The sequence below is a fragment of the Lepisma saccharinum genome, chromosome 2, assembly GCF_977018435.1.
Source record: "Lepisma saccharinum chromosome 2, izLepSacc3.1, whole genome shotgun sequence".
Classification (NCBI taxonomy): domain Eukaryota; kingdom Metazoa; phylum Arthropoda; class Insecta; order Zygentoma; family Lepismatidae; genus Lepisma; species Lepisma saccharinum.
Window position 1 is genome coordinate 156,829,995 of NC_139230.1, and position 17,890 is coordinate 156,847,884.

At 37.6% G+C, this 17,890-nt stretch overlaps 2 non-coding genes across 2 annotated transcripts; one reads left to right on the forward strand and one right to left on the reverse strand.

The window, feature by feature from the left end:
• Positions 1 to 9,291: 9,291 nt before the first annotated feature.
• On the reverse strand, positions 9,292 to 9,373 carry TRNAS-GCU (transfer RNA serine (anticodon GCU)). The gene has a single exon. It is a non-coding gene; the product is annotated as a tRNA-Ser (tRNA).
• A 434-nt stretch (positions 9,374 to 9,807) lies between these two features.
• Positions 9,808 to 9,880, forward strand: TRNAK-CUU (transfer RNA lysine (anticodon CUU)). The gene has a single exon. It is a non-coding gene; the product is annotated as a tRNA-Lys (tRNA).
• The last annotated feature ends 8,010 nt before the right edge of the window (positions 9,881 to 17,890 follow it).

The following is a 17,890-nucleotide window of genomic DNA, read 5'->3' on the forward strand; positions in this document are numbered from 1 at the left end:
CTGCTTGCTTGCCACCACCCTTTGGTTCAGTGACCTTCGCCCGTAGTCAGCAAGAGTGAATGACTCACCATATACTTGTTGTCTGTGAGGCTACACAAGAATAGATATTTCGTTAGTGGCTGTAAGTATTGTTTCATCTGCAGTTATATCAGTTAACATTTCAATAGTTTCCTTCCTAATGGTTACGTTAGTGATAAACATGTAAATTAGTTCTCGATAGTGAACGTTTTATCTATTTGAACGGGGGATTTTTATACAGCCTGCATGTATTATTTTTTCCTGAAACAAGAAGAAATTCGAAGACGCAAAAAGAGTTGTATAAGAGTAGTTAACAAAAGGAAAAAGAAGAAGAAAACGAAAATGTAAATGCTGAAATAAATTATGGTAGAGATCGAGTGAATAACATTTTGTCATGGGTCCTCCTCGATGCCTCGATGGCGTAGTGATAACGTCATCGCCTTGTAATCAGTGGATCCCGGGTTTGATACACGGTGGATGCACATAGTGGTTAGTATCCCACTTTAAACTAAAGGTCGAGTCCACATTAGCATATCTGTGCACCAAACCAAAACTAAGAAAGAAATTGTCACAGTGCAAGAAAATTTCATGTTCAACCAGATACGAAACAAAAGGGAATAATATATTGCAGGTTGGAGTTCACATCTGTAGCATCTAACCAGCACAATTATGAATCGCAACATATCGTATCAGATCCATTTTTATTATACATGTATGATAATATAAGAGAAGTAGAGGAAAGAGAAAACCAAGCGAAACACGGACGCCTTCTCCAGAATTTCAAATCTCGTTACATAAGGTTCTGGGTTGGAGTCTAGAACAGGCATGACTATCTTGTTCTTGCCCTTTTATCTGCTTCATTTCATCATTTGGTTTGATTTGGTGTTTTAAGTCCACTTTATGCACAGTATGGCTAATCGGGACTGGACCTACAGTTTTAAAGTGGGATCCGAACCACTTGTGCCTCCACCGGGTATCGAACCCGGGACCCCTTGATTACAAGGCAATGACGCTACCACTGCGCCATGGAGGAGGCGCTTCATTTCATCATAATTCATCGTTATGGTTTACCTGCAGGGGAAGAATAATGACAATAATTGTCAAAACAAAGCCAATGACAAACAGAACAACTCGATTACGGAGGTGCCAAGAAGAAACGAGACTTGACAGTGTCTCCGTCTCTCGGTTTGTCGAATTGAAAATTGCTCTCCCGTTCTCGGATTCGATTAGTTAAATATAGAAATCGAAAATGTATGTGAATGAATATACATGTATTTTATATATTCCGGTTTTGTAGGAGATTTCGTGAGAGATGAAATAAGTACTCTTCCATCGTATTTATTTTTATAATTTTTATTCCTTGTTCGATGATCGCGACGATAAGGACGAGTGACCATTACATGAAATTGATGACGTAATAATCAAATACCCCCGACAAGGACGGTACTCAAACCCGGGAACTTTTGCGACGATATCGAATGTCAATCACTTAATGAGCTTGACCACCGAGCCTGCTTAATGTTGTTTCTGTCAGGTAATTCGTAATAATATCCCACATTCACTATCATTTGCTTCATAATTTATCTTATTGTTGTGATTAACCTGAATTCAAAGAATTAGTTGAAAGGCAAAAATGCAAGATTGAATGTCTCTGATGTTACTTCGTGCCGAATAATATGACGTGGTATTATGATATGAATTTATTAATCATATAATATGCCTATTCATTCCATTGATTGATCCCAATTGAGCACACAAAATATGCTATAATGTCCACTCCATGGAGGAGTGGTTAGCACAGCGCGCTACGGTGCCATGGGTCCCTGGTTAGAATCTCGACTTGGGCGTGGGTGTCCTTGGTAAGTGTCCCTTCATCAATTTCATCATAGCATCACTCATCTTCATCGTCGCTATTTGCCAAAAGTGAAAGAATAGCAAATCTAAATAACAAACATCCAATCAAATCGAACATCTCTACCGATTTAATTCTATACGGTACCGAATTCCCACTTTATTACTGCATCTTAAGTCATTTTACAGCATCTCAATTGTTTTCCGATTCGAAAACATTTGGAATGTTGTTTTGTGCAGTTGATTGTGCATTGTTTCGTTGTTTGGATTGTTTAATTAACGTCGCATTAATTAGTTTTAGACCAATCGTGACGGGGGAAGCAAGAGCACAAAGAAAGCGAAACAAGGAAGAGACCACGGCTTTCTTTAAAGATAGCATCCCGTGAATACAACTCAAGTGACTGCAGAATATTATGAATAAAATTTATTTCGCTTTTTCCTTTTATTTCTGTTTCAGTTATTTTACTTCGCTTTTCTTCTACCACTCGCGTTACTTGTGTCGGTGAGGAAGAATTATAAACTCGTGAAATGGACGATGGTACAAAAAAATATATGCCTTTCCCACGGTTCGAAGCTGTCAGTACAAAATATTGTCTTATTTTTAAAATTTACGGGCAAATATGGTTTGTCACGTAGCAATTTTCGCTTATCTCTTTCTCAAGGGGTTCCATTGCCTCTCTGATGTCGTAGTGGTAACGTCTTCGCCATGTAATGAAAGGCTTCCGAATTCAATACCAAATAGAGAGGCATTTGGTTCGGATCCCATTTTAATCGGTAGGTCCAGTGCGTGAACTGGACTTAAACAATTAACGTGTGGCATGTGGTCTGTGATGAGAACCATCATTTCAGCGAACCTTCTTGACAATGACTCTAATATCACTTGAAAGAATAGTATTTCCTTACGAGTAGCTCTTGACAAGAAACCAGTTCCTGAAATTTTCTTCTGGAGGCATCGTAGCACTCAGCTGTTTGTTGTGGCTGGGGCACGAGTCATGTGACTCATGCTATCAAAGCTCAATCCTTCCCGAAAACTCAGAATCACCAGGCAAACTTAAGCGAATATTTTGTTATTTGGGTTGCATAAACAACAGGCTTTAAGACGTTACGAAATTCTACGTCCCGTGGCCCAGGTATTTTTTTCTAAGACTGTACACACCGCTAAATGCTTCTCGGGAGTATTTAAAGGACCTTGTAAAATTATAGCAAAGGAAAATCCCAATGTTTACAAAGTGGAATATAAGACAAAACGAGGACAGACAATCGTGGACTCAATTTCGGTTCAGAGATTGAAAAAAATACTATGCTTCAGAACACGGTAGCGGCGATGAGAATGTAAATGGTGATGATGAGACTGAAGAACAGGAACAGTCAGGAGTGAATGAGTGAGAACATACCTTTTACCCTGTACGTAACTTCCTTTTCAGTACTCTGATGCACTAAATAAATTTTACATCTTGCAAATATTTTCTTTAAACTAACAAACACTAAAATTATGTGAAATATTATTGTTTAGCCCTTAATAATTGCACGGCAGTGTAAAACTAGTTATTACCACACTAAAATCATTAGTTATAAATCGTAGTCATCGAGGTTTCATAATAATGAACAACAAGTACAGTAACGCGCAAAAATAATAATCATTAATATTATTGTATTCACGGATAGTGAACAAAGGGAATGAATGTAAACAGCGCGCAAGAAATTTTCCTCAGGTTTCTGTAGGCCTGCAGAGAACTGATGGAAATAATCTTTTGTGAACTACAAAAGATAAATAGTGTAAGTCGATAATAGACTTTAGTATTTTTTATGAATAAAATGTGTTAAACACATTCGGTAAGGAAAATGAGAATTAAAATTCTCTATGATTCAGCGTGGTTAGTCAAAATAGGGTTTTAAACAAGTACACATTTTAATATTTCAATTTTTAAATTTAAGTAATAATTACAATTATAATTTTAATAACTAAATAAATGACAGAAATATGAGTTTATAAGATTTAAATAATGTTAAAATAAAGAGAACAGTTATAATAGAAGCTGAATATGCATACAGCCAGTTAATTAGTCAATTAAACGAGCTACAGATCAATAATAACTAAATAAGTATTGCGATAATAAGAATTATAATATAGATAATAATAATACGAAGAGAATAGTAAATATTTTGGTTCTTGGATAATTATAAAGCTCAAATATAATGTATCACATGGAAACAATATAAATATTAAGATTACGTTTAAAATTATACGCATTTTACATTGAGATTTAATTATTTTGTATATCTTTCTTATATAACTTTACATAAAAGCTAGATTTGAAATCTAATATGAAGAGTAATAAGTCAATTAAGAGCATAGAAGAAATAAGTAGTATTTTACACATACAGCTACGATCATGAGTTATCAGCAACCACTTGTCAGATTTTATTAACAATTTAACGACACAGTCATGAGATGAATTACGACAGTTTTGAAGAAGTAAAGTATCTTTCATTAAACATGTAGACATTACATTGATCCATCTAATTTGGGATATTTCATTCCAAATACGACTCGATTAGTTTATTGAATGTTATAATCAAGTTACTTAGAGTACTTCCTAATTTTTTTTCCGCATGGTAGAAATTTCCCATCTTGTAAAATTCCCACTTAAAATTTCCCTCACATGTATTTCACACTTCTCGAAGCGATACCCAAAGTCAACTTCAAATGCCTTCATGGTAAAATGTCTTTCGTCAGCAAAAGGATAAAGTTCAACTCGGATGCAACGGAAATCCTTCCTCTTTAAGCAATGGGGAAACTTGCGTTACATTCAGAAAGACCGAACAACTGAAGAAATATGCAAGTTAGGCATTCTATTCGTTTCTTGCGGCAACGATATCTACCTACATCGGCAGGAGCAACATTCTCTCTTAACATGAAGTAACCAACACGTTGCAAATTAAACAGCAGATATCTCACATTCCACATTAGCCGGCGAACTGAATAAACTGCCGACAGAGCATTCTTTCAACTCAGGCTATCGACTTCAAGGATACAAAAGAACATGCAACCTTATGTCCGCTCAGAACGATATTTCTTCATCTGGCAACATTTGGAATATAAATTACAATTAAGTTTTCATTTTATGTCATTTAATTTTAGGTGATTATATATATATAGTTAAACACTACCTATTGTCAACTTTCATTTTTTTGTCTCCATATTTTTTTGTATACACAATTGTATATATATCTTTAATATTCTTAAACTGATAACAATATCATTAGGGGGGAAAGAGTCAATAATGGACAACGAGATTTCGAATTCTTAGAATATTATTTTACGTATTTCAATTTATGTGGACAATATTACCAAGTGCACAGGATATTTTACAATTAATCTTTATTAATGACGTTATTTTTAACAATATTATACTAACAGAAGGACGATCGTTCGACACATTATTTTTTAGGTCATATTTGAAGTATTTCATTTCATTCAATTGTTATTTATAAATATTTTCAGTCAATTTAAGCATTCATATATTTTCAGAAATCAATCATAATTTAAAATTTTCCAGTAGTATACAGTATACACTCATAACATCTTCAAGAGTATTTACAGCATTACATTCTATTCATATGTAAAGTTCAATTTGTTTTCAGTAATTATTAGTAGTTATATTTTTTTTCTCTTTTCAAGATTCTAATTATAATTGGTGTGTAAAGGATGGCATTCATCAGAATTTGGGTAATCGGTACTCCTTTTCAAATTCCATTTCCTAAAATGTAACAATCCTCAACTACAAGATTTTTCATACTTGTAATATTTGCAAGCACTATTTTTTTAAAATAAGGGTGACTTAGAGGCGCCATTGTCTCAACAAAACCTCTACACATACCGACATATTAAGTTCTCTCAGGAACGACATTACACTAACGATCAGGAGGAAATGCCTGTTCGGTATATGATGCAAATTTCCTTTCCAAAACCTACCTGAATTGCCTCACAGATAATTCAAATTTTAACGGTGAAATGAACATTTTAACAATATTATGAAACCATGTTAACAGTCCTCAGTTCAACTTTTTCACAGATGTCAACGTCCAGAGATGGTCACCAGCTAAAACCATGGAGAAATAAGAAATCAACACGAATTACACCTGAAGGATGCAGAGGAATTATTTGTCCTACGATTTTTTTTGAGAATTTCTCAAGGTTTTTATTTCTGAGATTTTTCTTTTATTTTTTCGACACGTGGAAACAGGAATTACAATTAGACCTTTCATCAATTTTAATTACGCAGTTCAGCGAAATCAGTTGATAAGCACCAAATCGTTTAACACGGATCTCCTTCATTCTATTCTAATTAACTCCTACTGAAGTCAAGTAGTAGCGAGGCTAATATTCAACGCTGATAATACATACATCGATTTGAAGGAATATTTACATACAACTAAATACTTCACATTCACAATTCGACGATATGCAGTTCTCTACTGTACGTTTTTCATCAATGACAATATTTGTAGCTGCAAAGTTAATGCATCAAAGTGAAAAACATTTTTCAGGGCCACAAGGAACTACTATATACATATATACGTGGTTTGGTTCAAGAAGAAACTTCATTGCTATACGCAGAGACTATTAAGTGATGTTAACAAGAGTTAAATTATGGTATATTACTTGAACTCTTTGTGAGAATCAGAATCACTCAAGCATTAATTTTATGGACAAATGTTAGTGCTGTGATTTTATCTATCGAACACTATTATATTCTTATTTTCAAATACATAAATTCATGTACATATATTATTACTCAAGGACAATTACTGATACAGTGTATATATTTTGATTAACTTCAAGTTTTCTAATTAAATATTTACTGTGATAATTGACATATATTATAAATAAAAACAACAGCGATATTTACACGATACACTAAAGTAAGAGACGGTGAACTTTACATCGAAAATGTGTGTGCAAGTGTAACTCGGATGAGTATCACAAACGTTGCTGATTTTGTAAATATTAACTTCAAAATATTTAATAGTGTTGTGCAGTGTCAGTGTTTACATGATCAATATTACATACTACTTCGCTAGTGTCTCATTGAGACATCAATTTTGACAAGATCCATTCTTGTGGAACAATGCTTTTATAATTTTCTCAATTGGTGTCAGAGTGTTGCATGCATATGCACGGCCTACGTTACGTCATCATGTAGAATTGGAACTTAGGTGTGGAGCGTAAGACTCTCAATGAATACGCGCACGAGCAGATTGATGAGTTAGCATAACAAACTCACATGTCAGTGTTTACCTTTCATATGCTGACAAGTTTTGTTTATTTATTTTGTTTGTTTATTGGTTATTTTTTTCCATTCCTTTTTTTTCTTTTTAAAGAACTATATTAATCAAATTACATATTTTTGGTTATGGTATGTTAACTCAATAATTTTGGGACTATATTTTATAATAAAAAAAAAATCTCTCCATAGAAAGGATCGATATGGAATCCAACTTTAAATCTTTCATATTTAAGTGAAAATCAAAAGATTTTCTTTAGGGGGTAGAGGAGCGTATCGTACCCAAGGTATTGGGCAAGCAGTATAAAGTCTTAGCATAGCAGGTATCAGAGAAAGGAATGCTGAATAAGTAATCAGGCAAAGGTCGGGTGATTGACTTGGAAGGCGTATGTGGCATGAGGGTTGGAATTGTCAGGAGGTGTGATCAGTTGGCGAGAATAGGCGAGAGAGTAAGGTATGCGGATTGTGAGAGAGGAGCAAAGTAGAGAACGATTATTGGACGATGGTGTGTGATAGATTCGATGTCTGACAGGGAGGTCAGACAAGTGATAGTCGAGAGGACAAGCTAGGAACAATCTCCATATATTTGTAAGGCAAGTAATATCCTTTCATTAACCAATCCATATCGATTCGGTCATGGAGAGTATAAAACCCATATTTAATCTAAGCTAATTTCTATCGCCATTCCTTTAAAAGGTAACCTCTTGCATTTATCACATTTAGGCCAAGCGAGTGATAACTACCTGAGGGATGAATGAGGAATAGCTACATCACCCAATTAAATCTAGAGGTTCTTGGTTCGATCCCAAACGCAGCTTGGGAGTTGCGTTACGAAACCATCAACTTTGGGGAGGCTATGACCAGATACAGCAAAACACATGACTTATTACTATATGCTAAGTATATAATTATGGGTATTGTTAACATTTTTACTAAAAAGAGTTTCAACAGAAGATGTGCATGAACTAGGAGAGTGGATGGGACGTTCGGGCTACAAATGGCTCTCACATGACATTCAAAACGAGATCGTTGATATATTAGGGAGATCTGTTTTGCGCTCCGTGGTAGCAGATATTAAAAGTCGGGAATATTTTGCTATTATGGTTGACGAAACTTGTGACATATCCATTCGTGAACAATTGGAATTTTGCATTCGAACTGTAAATTAAAATTTTAATATTTTTATGGAATTCATGGGCTCTTACGAGATTCCGAACACTGAGGCCAAAACTTAAAAAAGGGAGGGAGTGGTTCGGATCTAGTTCAAGGGTGGTGTTCGGAGGGATGCTGCCACACGGTCGATAGGGGCGTAGGCGTGGGGAAAACAAGATTTGATTGACTTAGTTTGTTTTACTTCGCGTTTTGTGCCTCTTGGCTAATTTGCGAAGATGGGGATGAGTGATAAAATGATGAAATTGATGAATGGACTTTCACAAACAAACAAGTCCGAGCGGGATTTCTCTATTCGGCAGTATACCCGTCATTCACACATTTTCACAATCTTTCACACATGTCAATTTTCACTGTATGCACGTTGGTTCTCATTGTTCGGACAAACACGAAGATCATGCCCGAGAGGGATTCGAACAAAGAACCTCTAGCATTTCAGCGCGATGAAATAACCACTCGACCACAGGGTCCGGCTGAGAAAAACATAAGAATAAGTTCTACTTGCAGGGTAAAACCGGTTAAACTTTGGCGTTTGCGGGTGGACGATATCGTAAACTAAAATCAAAGTTACCAAACAACTTGTCCAGGAAAGCACGAACGCGGGGCTTCCACAGATCACCAGAGCTTCCACAAAATGGCACACAGGCCCGATTCTCTCACCTCCTATTTTCATCCACATTGCTAAGATTCGCCTACACTCGAGCTGCCTTGGCATCACTTTAGAGGTTAGTTGTGGTCAGCGCAACGAAATTCCACTCTTTGTTGTATGTTTTACAAAACCGGGTTACGCTACTCATTCGTTGCTCCCCAATTGCCTCACACCGCTCCCATACACTGGCCGAGATCTCAGATTAAAAGTTGTTAAGCTCTCCCTGCAGGACACTTGAACGAGATGGCCACGAAGCGGGAATTCTTTACTATAAGAAATCAATAATATCCTTGATAGTGAGAACAAAATTTGTAACGACGAGGATGGGATTCGAACCCACGCGGGCAGAGCCCATTGGATTAGCAGTCCAACGCCTTAACCACTCGGCCACCTCGTCCTGTAATGCTACCAAAGGTATCGTAGTGGGTATTTATGTAAATTGTTCAGCTTCGAATCTCAAAGGTTTGTTGTGTAAAATCTTTGTGGATACTTTTCTAAAAAATAATTTGGTTGCCATTTTTGTTTGTAAAAAAGAGTAAGTAGAATCGTCCTTTGATGGCTGTCTGTCTGAAGTGTTTTCATGAAATTTATGAAGTCGACCGAATATTGCAACCGAAGGGATGTTATGTGCCCGGATAGCTCGGTCGATAGATCTTTAGGCTTTTAACCTAACGGTCTAGGGTTCGTTGAGTCTTAAAATTGAATGTGTCTATCTAATTTAATCTAATCACCTGTAGAAAAATTATCACACATTAGCTCAAGAATATCCGTTTACTTCTGCCACAATGCTATGTAGAGGTATGACCAACTTTTGCCATAGTGTAGGTGCAAGCCCGGCTAGCTCAGTCGGTAGAGCATGAGACTCTTCATCTCAGGGTCGTGGGTTCGAGCCCCACGTTGGGCGACTTTCATTTTCCGACACTACAATATTCACAGAGGGTCAAAGTATTGTATTTGTTGACGCCCAGAATATCCAAATCTCTGTCTGTTCAACTCTTCAAACCATTTCACTTGTAGACTCGAATAAAATATGAGTGTCAAATACCTATCTCAGTATCGTCATTTACATGCAAGAGAGGGGGAGGTCATTTGATCAGGGAAGGGGGAGTGAGGTGTCTTATGTAAATATGGGGTGAAGATTCTAAATAAGATGAACATTGCATTGCCATCTGATTCGCAACAATTACCTTTATCGCGACTACGTACTATGCAGGGGCTGCTCAAGATAAGACTTCTCTCCAGGGAGAGATGGAATTTTGGCGCTCTAATAAGAAACATGTACGGTTTTAATGACGAAAAATTGTAACCTTATGAATAATATACTTTAAGTGTTACTGTTACAGAAACGTTTATTGTGCGTATTTGTTCAGTGACGTGCACTGAGGAGTAGCTAGTCTAGCAGAGATAGATCAATCAATCACGTCTCTAATTATTTTCAAATCACAATATTTATTATCTTGAAGCCTATGTTCATATGCAACATTTCTTTCCACGCGCTTCTCGTCCCTCAATGTGATCAGCTGGCAAGGCTAAATACCTTAGCTGGCCCTTCTTCCGCCTTACCAGATCCAGGTATAGACAACCGCCCGAAGGGAAAGGGAAGATTTCTGCCTGTACCTCCATTGCCCCCTATTTTTAAGAATACTGAGCCCTAAAGCGCGGAGGGGGATTATGACTCACACTACCCTCCCTTGCGCACGCCACTGATTGTTACCCCAAGTGTCGACATCGCCCCACGTCACTGTATTTGTTTATTTAATACTTACTTACTTAACTCTAGATGTTCTTTTCAATATACTTATTATGTCTTATGCAACAGTATCTTCAATTAATTCTTCTCAACAATAAATCCAACTCTTTTAAAAACAAATAGCCATGTATCCGATCATAGGCGCCGACTTCATGGGGCCTGGGGGGGGCTTGACCCCCCCAATGTTAACGATGTGGGGGCAGAGCCCCCAAAATAATTTTGCTTAAGAGGATTTAATATATTATTTTGCTTCTCTTGTAAGGTTTACTCTGAATTGTGCCACATGAACTTAACTTTAAATACACAATTGAAATGTTCTAGACCATCAACTTTGGGGGGGCTATGACCAGATACAGCAAAACACATGACTTATTACTATATACTAAGTATATAATTATGAGTATTGTTAACATTTTTACCAAAAAGAGTTTCAACAGAAGATGTGCATGAACTAGGAGAGTGGATGGGACGTTCGGGCTACAAATGGCTCTCACATGACATTCAAAACGAGATCGTTGATATATTAGGGAGATCTGTTTTGCGCTCCGTGGTAGCAGATATTAAAAGTCGGGAATATTTTGCTATTATGGTTGACGAAACTTGTGACATATCCATTCGTGAACAATTGGAATTTTGCATTCGAACTGTAAATTAAAATTTTAATACTTTTATGGAATTCATGGGCTCTTACGTGATTCCGAACACTGAGGCCAAAACTTAAAAAAGGGAGGGAGTGAGTCATTCATTAATTTATTTCAGTGATCAGAGCTCCCCCAATAATTTTGACAAGTCTGTCAAAGCCCTGTATCCGATGGAGGCACATAGTGGTTCGGATCTAGTTCAAGGGTGGTGTTCGGAGGGATGCTGCCACACGGTCGATAGGGGCGTAGGCGTGGGGAAGAACAAAGAACCTCTAGCATTTCAGCGCGATGAAATAACCACTCGACCACAGGGTCCGGCTGAGAAAAACATAAGAATAAGTTCTACTTGCAGGGTAAAACCGGTTAAACTTTGGCGTTTGCGGGTGGACGATATCGTAAACTAAAATCAAAGTTACCAAACAACTTGTCCAGGAAAGCACGAACGCGGGGCTTCCACAGATCACCAGAGCTTCCACAAAATGGCACACAGGCCCGATTCTCTCACCTCCTATTTTCATCCACATTGCTAAGATTCGCCTACACTCGAGCTGCCTTGGCATCACTTTAGAGGTTAGTTGTGGTCAGCGCAACGAAATTCCACTCTTTGTTGTATGTTTTACAAAACCGGGTTACGCTACTCATTCGTTGCTCCCCAATTGCCTCACACCGCTCCCATACACTGGCCGAGATCTCAGATTAAAAGTTGTTAAGCTCTCCCTGCAGGACACTTGAACGAGATGGCCACGAAGCGGGAATTCTTTACTATAAGAAATCAATAATATCCTTGATAGTGAGAAGAAAATTTGTAACGACGAGGATGGGATTCGAACCCACGCGGGCAGAGCCCATTGGATTAGCAGTCCAACGCCTTAACCACTTTTTTTTTTTTTTTTTTTTAAGTTTTATTTCACTATTCTGTTTACATCTATGGATTTTTTTCCTACATGTATACATTCAATTACATTACATCCAGATATTTACCAAAATATTGTGACAATCTGACATTTTGTTTTTTTGATTGTTTCCATCTAGATCTTTTAAGATACATTGTATATAGGGTGATATTTGGTTCAAACTTTTTGCTATATATATAGTATATTGTATGTGCTATTAACCACACAATAGCATTTTGTTTCTTCACAGGGAAATATTTGAAGTCTGGTAATATACATATTTTTGCTTGAAAGCATTTTGGCGATATACGACATATTTTGGCAAGGCACATAATGAGAAAGGCCCAAATTTCTGAAATGCCTTTACATGTAGTGAGGCGATGTTCATTTGTATCCACCTCTCCACATTGTCTACACTCATTTGTTGGTAATCTTTTTATTTCATTTAGTCGAACATTTGTTGGAACTAGATCATGCACCAGGGTATACCACAAACTTCGTATGTCCGTGTCAAGGAAAGGCTTGTGGAGATTTTGCCAGACATTTGACCAAATAACATTAGGAAATTTTTTCTCTATTCGACTCTGCTGCAAGATAAGTTGTCGTTGAAAATGTTCATACAAATATTTGGACAACGTATTATCCTTCAAATCCATGGGAAACTCAACATAACTCCATTCTTGTACAAAAATTCGTACATACATAGGGTTCTTTGTTAGTCGAGACAAGTTGGGTGGATTTTGCGGTGGAAACGTATCGGTAAATATACGCAACCACATTGATGTAATCGACCGTTCGATTAAGTACAATTTATAATTTCTAGCTAAAAATAGCAACTTACATTTATTTTCAATATTCCATAGTTCTAGACCACCTGTTATTTGTGTTTGGCACATGATCGGGAAAGGTACCCGAAAAAAATGTCCGTACCACATGAACCATCCCACAGCAGACTTTATTTGTCGGAGATATTGCTGTGTGATTGGCAACACTTGAGCGACATAATTTAATTTACTAAAAATAAAAGTGTGTAGGAACCAAACACGCTGAATTAAATTGAGTTGTCTTCCTCTCATTTGATAGCACTGTAACCTGATTTCGCTTACAATTTTCGTCCAGTTTAGATCCAGCATTCTGGATTCGTTAGTATGAAAAGTAATGCCCAGTATTTTGAGTTCGTTTACATATTGTATCCCTATGTCCGGATTATCTTGCTTCCAGTTGCCAACAGGTAAAGCTCTTGATTTTGTCATGTTTACTTCCGCTCCGCTGGCAGAACAATACAAACACATTGCATTTAGTATATTTTGAAGCTGGTTCGTTGTTGTTACACAAGCTGATAAATCGTCTGCGAATGTAAACACTTGCGTTTCAAGGAAAGCACTCGCTGCGGGTGGGGCTCGGCACTGAATATATCGGAGTAGTGGGTCCAAGGTCAAAGCGAAGAGAAGCATACTCAAGGGGCACCCCTGGCGAATGGATCTCGTCACGTGTATTGCAGGAGTCACGAATCCATTGATAAGAAGACGGGAGGTTGCCTTTCTATAGAAACATTGCAAAACAGATATAAAAGCTTCACTGAAGCGATACGCTCGAAGTACTTCAAACAAATATTGGTGAATTACAAGGTCAAAAGCTTTTGTAAAATCAAAGGATAGTACACAAGCTGATGTTTGTTGCATTTCATAATAAGATATGACATCACGTATACCCGCCACTGTTGAAAATATATTTTGAGTTTTACTGACACATGTTTGCTGTGAACTGAGTAAGGAAGATAATATAGGTTTCAGTCTATTAGCCAAGACTTTGGCCATAATCTTATAGTCACAGTTTAGTAAAGTAATGGGTCTAAAGTCAGTCACTGCACTCGGACGCTTTTTTTTGGCAATCAGTACAATTATACCTTCATTTTGAAGCACGCATTTGTTTCGAAAAGCATCTTGTATTATCTTGACCAATTCATGTTTCATAATATCAAAAAAACGTATATAAAATTGGTAGCCTATGCCATCGTTCCCAGGAGTGCGCTTAACGTTACAAGTACGCAGTGCTTCATACACCTCATCGACAGTGACGTCACTGTCTAACAAAGTTCTATCTTCGTCCGTCAAAAAATTATTTACCGAGGTGAGCAATTGTTGTACAGCCAATTGATCTACTTCTTTGCCAGTATACAAATTATTATAATACGTGTAAAGCGCTTGTGATATACCTTGTTGAGTTCTATGTGTATCTCCGCCAGAATCGACAATATTGTTTATCAAAAGAGCTCGCTTTTGTTTTTGTGTTTGTACATAGTGAAATAGAGAGGTTCGTTCATCTTGCAAAGATGACGCATGAGTAGCTCTTATCTTTATACCCTCCAAATGATGCCGTTGCAACGTAAGGATTTGTGCTTTGTATTTTTGTATCTGTGGATAATGTTCGGTGACGTCAGGTCGCATACATAACTCATGTAAACATTGGTAATAGAAGTTCAACATTAAGTTCCGGTCACGTGCACTCTCTTTCCCTAGCCATTGAAAATAGGATTTTATTCGAGGTTTTACGTATTTTACCCACCACGTATTGTAATCAGTATAGTGTTTTTGTTGCCGGCACCAATACTTCCATTTTTCTTCAAACATTTCATTAACATTAGGCAGTTGAAGTAGGGCAGAGTTCATTTTCCAATAGGACGGACCCCAAACTAATTTAGATTCTTGTAGATTAATACTCATTCTGATTGCTATATGATCTGAAAAAGGTACCGGCAAAGCATCTATTGTCGTCACATATTTTATAGTATGACCAAGTGTATAGAATCTGTCCAGTCTAGAACCTGCTTTGTTATTGAAATAGGTAAACATTATGTCCTTTCGTTTTTCGGTCCAGATGTCCTTCAGCTGTAAATCGCTGATTAAGGTCGTTAAAGCTAAACTATTTTGAAACTTGCCTACACAATCACATGATCGCAGCACTTGATTAAAATCACCACCTAGGATTATACACGAATCATTATTTGGAAGTAAGTATACTATGTCAGTCTGGTAAAATTGTTCCCTTTTCCATCTGTTTTGCTGTCCGGAGGGGGCGTAGATATTAACAAAAGTATAGTGTTGACTTTGAAAACTAATTCCCCTCCCATCGACTAATTTCTTTACATTTTGTATTTCTATACCACTTTTGATTAAAATTGCCGTCCCTCTCCCGCGTGTCCCCAAGTTTACAATAGCCTCGTACCCATACAAGAAGTTAAAATCTACAATACAAACTTCCTGCAAGTATAAGATGTCAATCGAGTGGATTCGGACAAGGTCCGCAAGGAATTTGCATTTCACTGGAGTCAAGATCCCATTGATATTAAGGGTACACAGACGAGTGCTGTAATTCATGCACAATATGAAGTTATAAAAAACTGAATATAAGAATACCACGTAAATGTGCATTTTTGGTGCTCAATTACACTAAAGTAATTATTATTCCTAAGTGGTTTCAGAATGATAATAATCGTTCATGTGCATGACACAATTTACACTATTTTTTCTACCTGTTATTATATCGATATTCATCTTGTAACTCACTATCATGTAATATGTAACATTACACTGTATACATTAGGAAAGTAAACAAATTTCTGTCCCGCACTACACCCGTAAATCATTCTCCTCTCAAAACATAAACAAACATTTCTCCTTACACAAACTACCTAATGAAGGGGGAGGGAAAGGCGATCGGAACCACATCTAATTAACATTTCGCTTTTGTTGGGTCTTCTTGCTGGGTATGACGGACTGCTGGCTTAGAGACATCCTTGTACATTTCTTTTTCTTACCTTCTGTTACCGCTTTCAGTCGTGAACTGGTGCGTTTTTTTCTATTTCGTTGACCTTTGTCCATAACTTGCTTATCATCTGTGGATTCCTCTTCGGTTTGTGAGTCATCTCCTGATACCATTTCTTGCGATTGTGATGAGGGAAGGGGGTAAACAATTGTAGGTTGGTCATGTTGTTCACTCACGTTTGCTTCTGCTAGTTTCAAGGTCGTTGTGGAAGAGGAAGCGCCTGGTAGGAAAAGCTCATGACCTGCCTGGCTCCTTTCACCTTCCGATACACAGCTGTTCGCGGGGAGGGGAGGGACCATCTTATCACTAATCGAGGCTTCAGGCGTGACCTGGTAGTTACTCGAAAGTTCCTCGCGTTCAACTTCTGCTGCCCATGTCGAATTGTGAACTTCTGTTGCTAACAAATGGGAATTTTCCTTTGCTGCCCTCTCTGATGAAACTTCGTTCGTCGGAAGATCCAGTGGCGTGTGTGCGGCACCTTCGGATTCCTTTACATACAGTTCCTTTGGGAATTCTGTCATTTCTATGTCCAGGGTTGTCTTGGGTAATTGAAAACTTGTAGGCTGGTATGGCAGTGGTTGTTCTGCTGCATCAATATTGATTGGCGATCGGTGGATGGCTTCCGCATATGTTGAAGCTGTCCTTCTTCCAGGTTTTCTACGCTTATCGCAACAATTTGAGAGATGTTCTGTAGATTCACATATCCTGCACGTAATCTTTTGACCATAGTACGTTTCCCAATATCGATCACCTTTGATAGTGATGTACGATGGAATTGGTTTTTTAAGCGTCATGCGAATTCGCTTTGTACCGGTACGCGTAGGGTATATATGTTCATCCGTGTATTTTTCATCGTCAACATATTTCACATCACCATATGTTGTCAGTGTCTGTTGTAGAACGTCCATTGGAAGTTCCATAGGAACTACGTGTACGTTTACAATTACACTATTTTGATCCGCCCATTCCAGTTTTACCTCATGCTCCCCATTGTCATCAGTGTATACTAATGTGCCTCCCGATCGTAATATTATCTGCTCGCCTAACACTCGCGATATTAACTTTATAAACACACACTTACGATATTGATCAATTTCAATACTAAGCACGTGATCTTCTGTTAGTGACAAATTCTGCTGTATCCACCGATGCAGTTGTATCGATGTCGGATTTTGTCGCACATTCGTGAAGACCAATTTCACAGTATTCACTCGCCGTACAGACATGGTTCAGAACACGGAAGGTAGACTTATCGGAATTTCACTCGCTTGCACGTAAATGCTCAACACGGACCGCACGTAGAGACGATGCAAAGCGTGCCAGTGCTGGCAGCGAACTTGTATTGTATTTGTACCACTCGGCCACCTCGTCCTGTAATGCTACCAAAGGTATCGTAGTGGGTATTTATGTAAATTGTTCAGCTTCGAATCTCAAAGGTTTGTTGTGTAAAATCTTTGTGGATACTTTTCTAAAAAATAATTTGGTTGCCATTTTTGTTTGTAAAAGTGAGTAAGTAGAATCGTCCTTTGATGGCTGTCTGTCTGAAGTGTTTTCATGAAATTTATGAAGTCGACCGAATATTGCAACCGAAGGGATGTTATGTTCCCGGATAGCTCGGTCGATAGATCTTTAGGCTTTTAACCTAACGGTCTAGGGTTCGTTGAGTCTTAAAATTGAATGTGTCTATCTAATTTAATCTAATCACCTGTAGAAAAATTATCACACATTAGCTCAAGAATATCCGTTTACTTCTGCCACAATGCTATGTAGAGGTATGACCAACTTTTGCCATAGTTTAGGTGGAA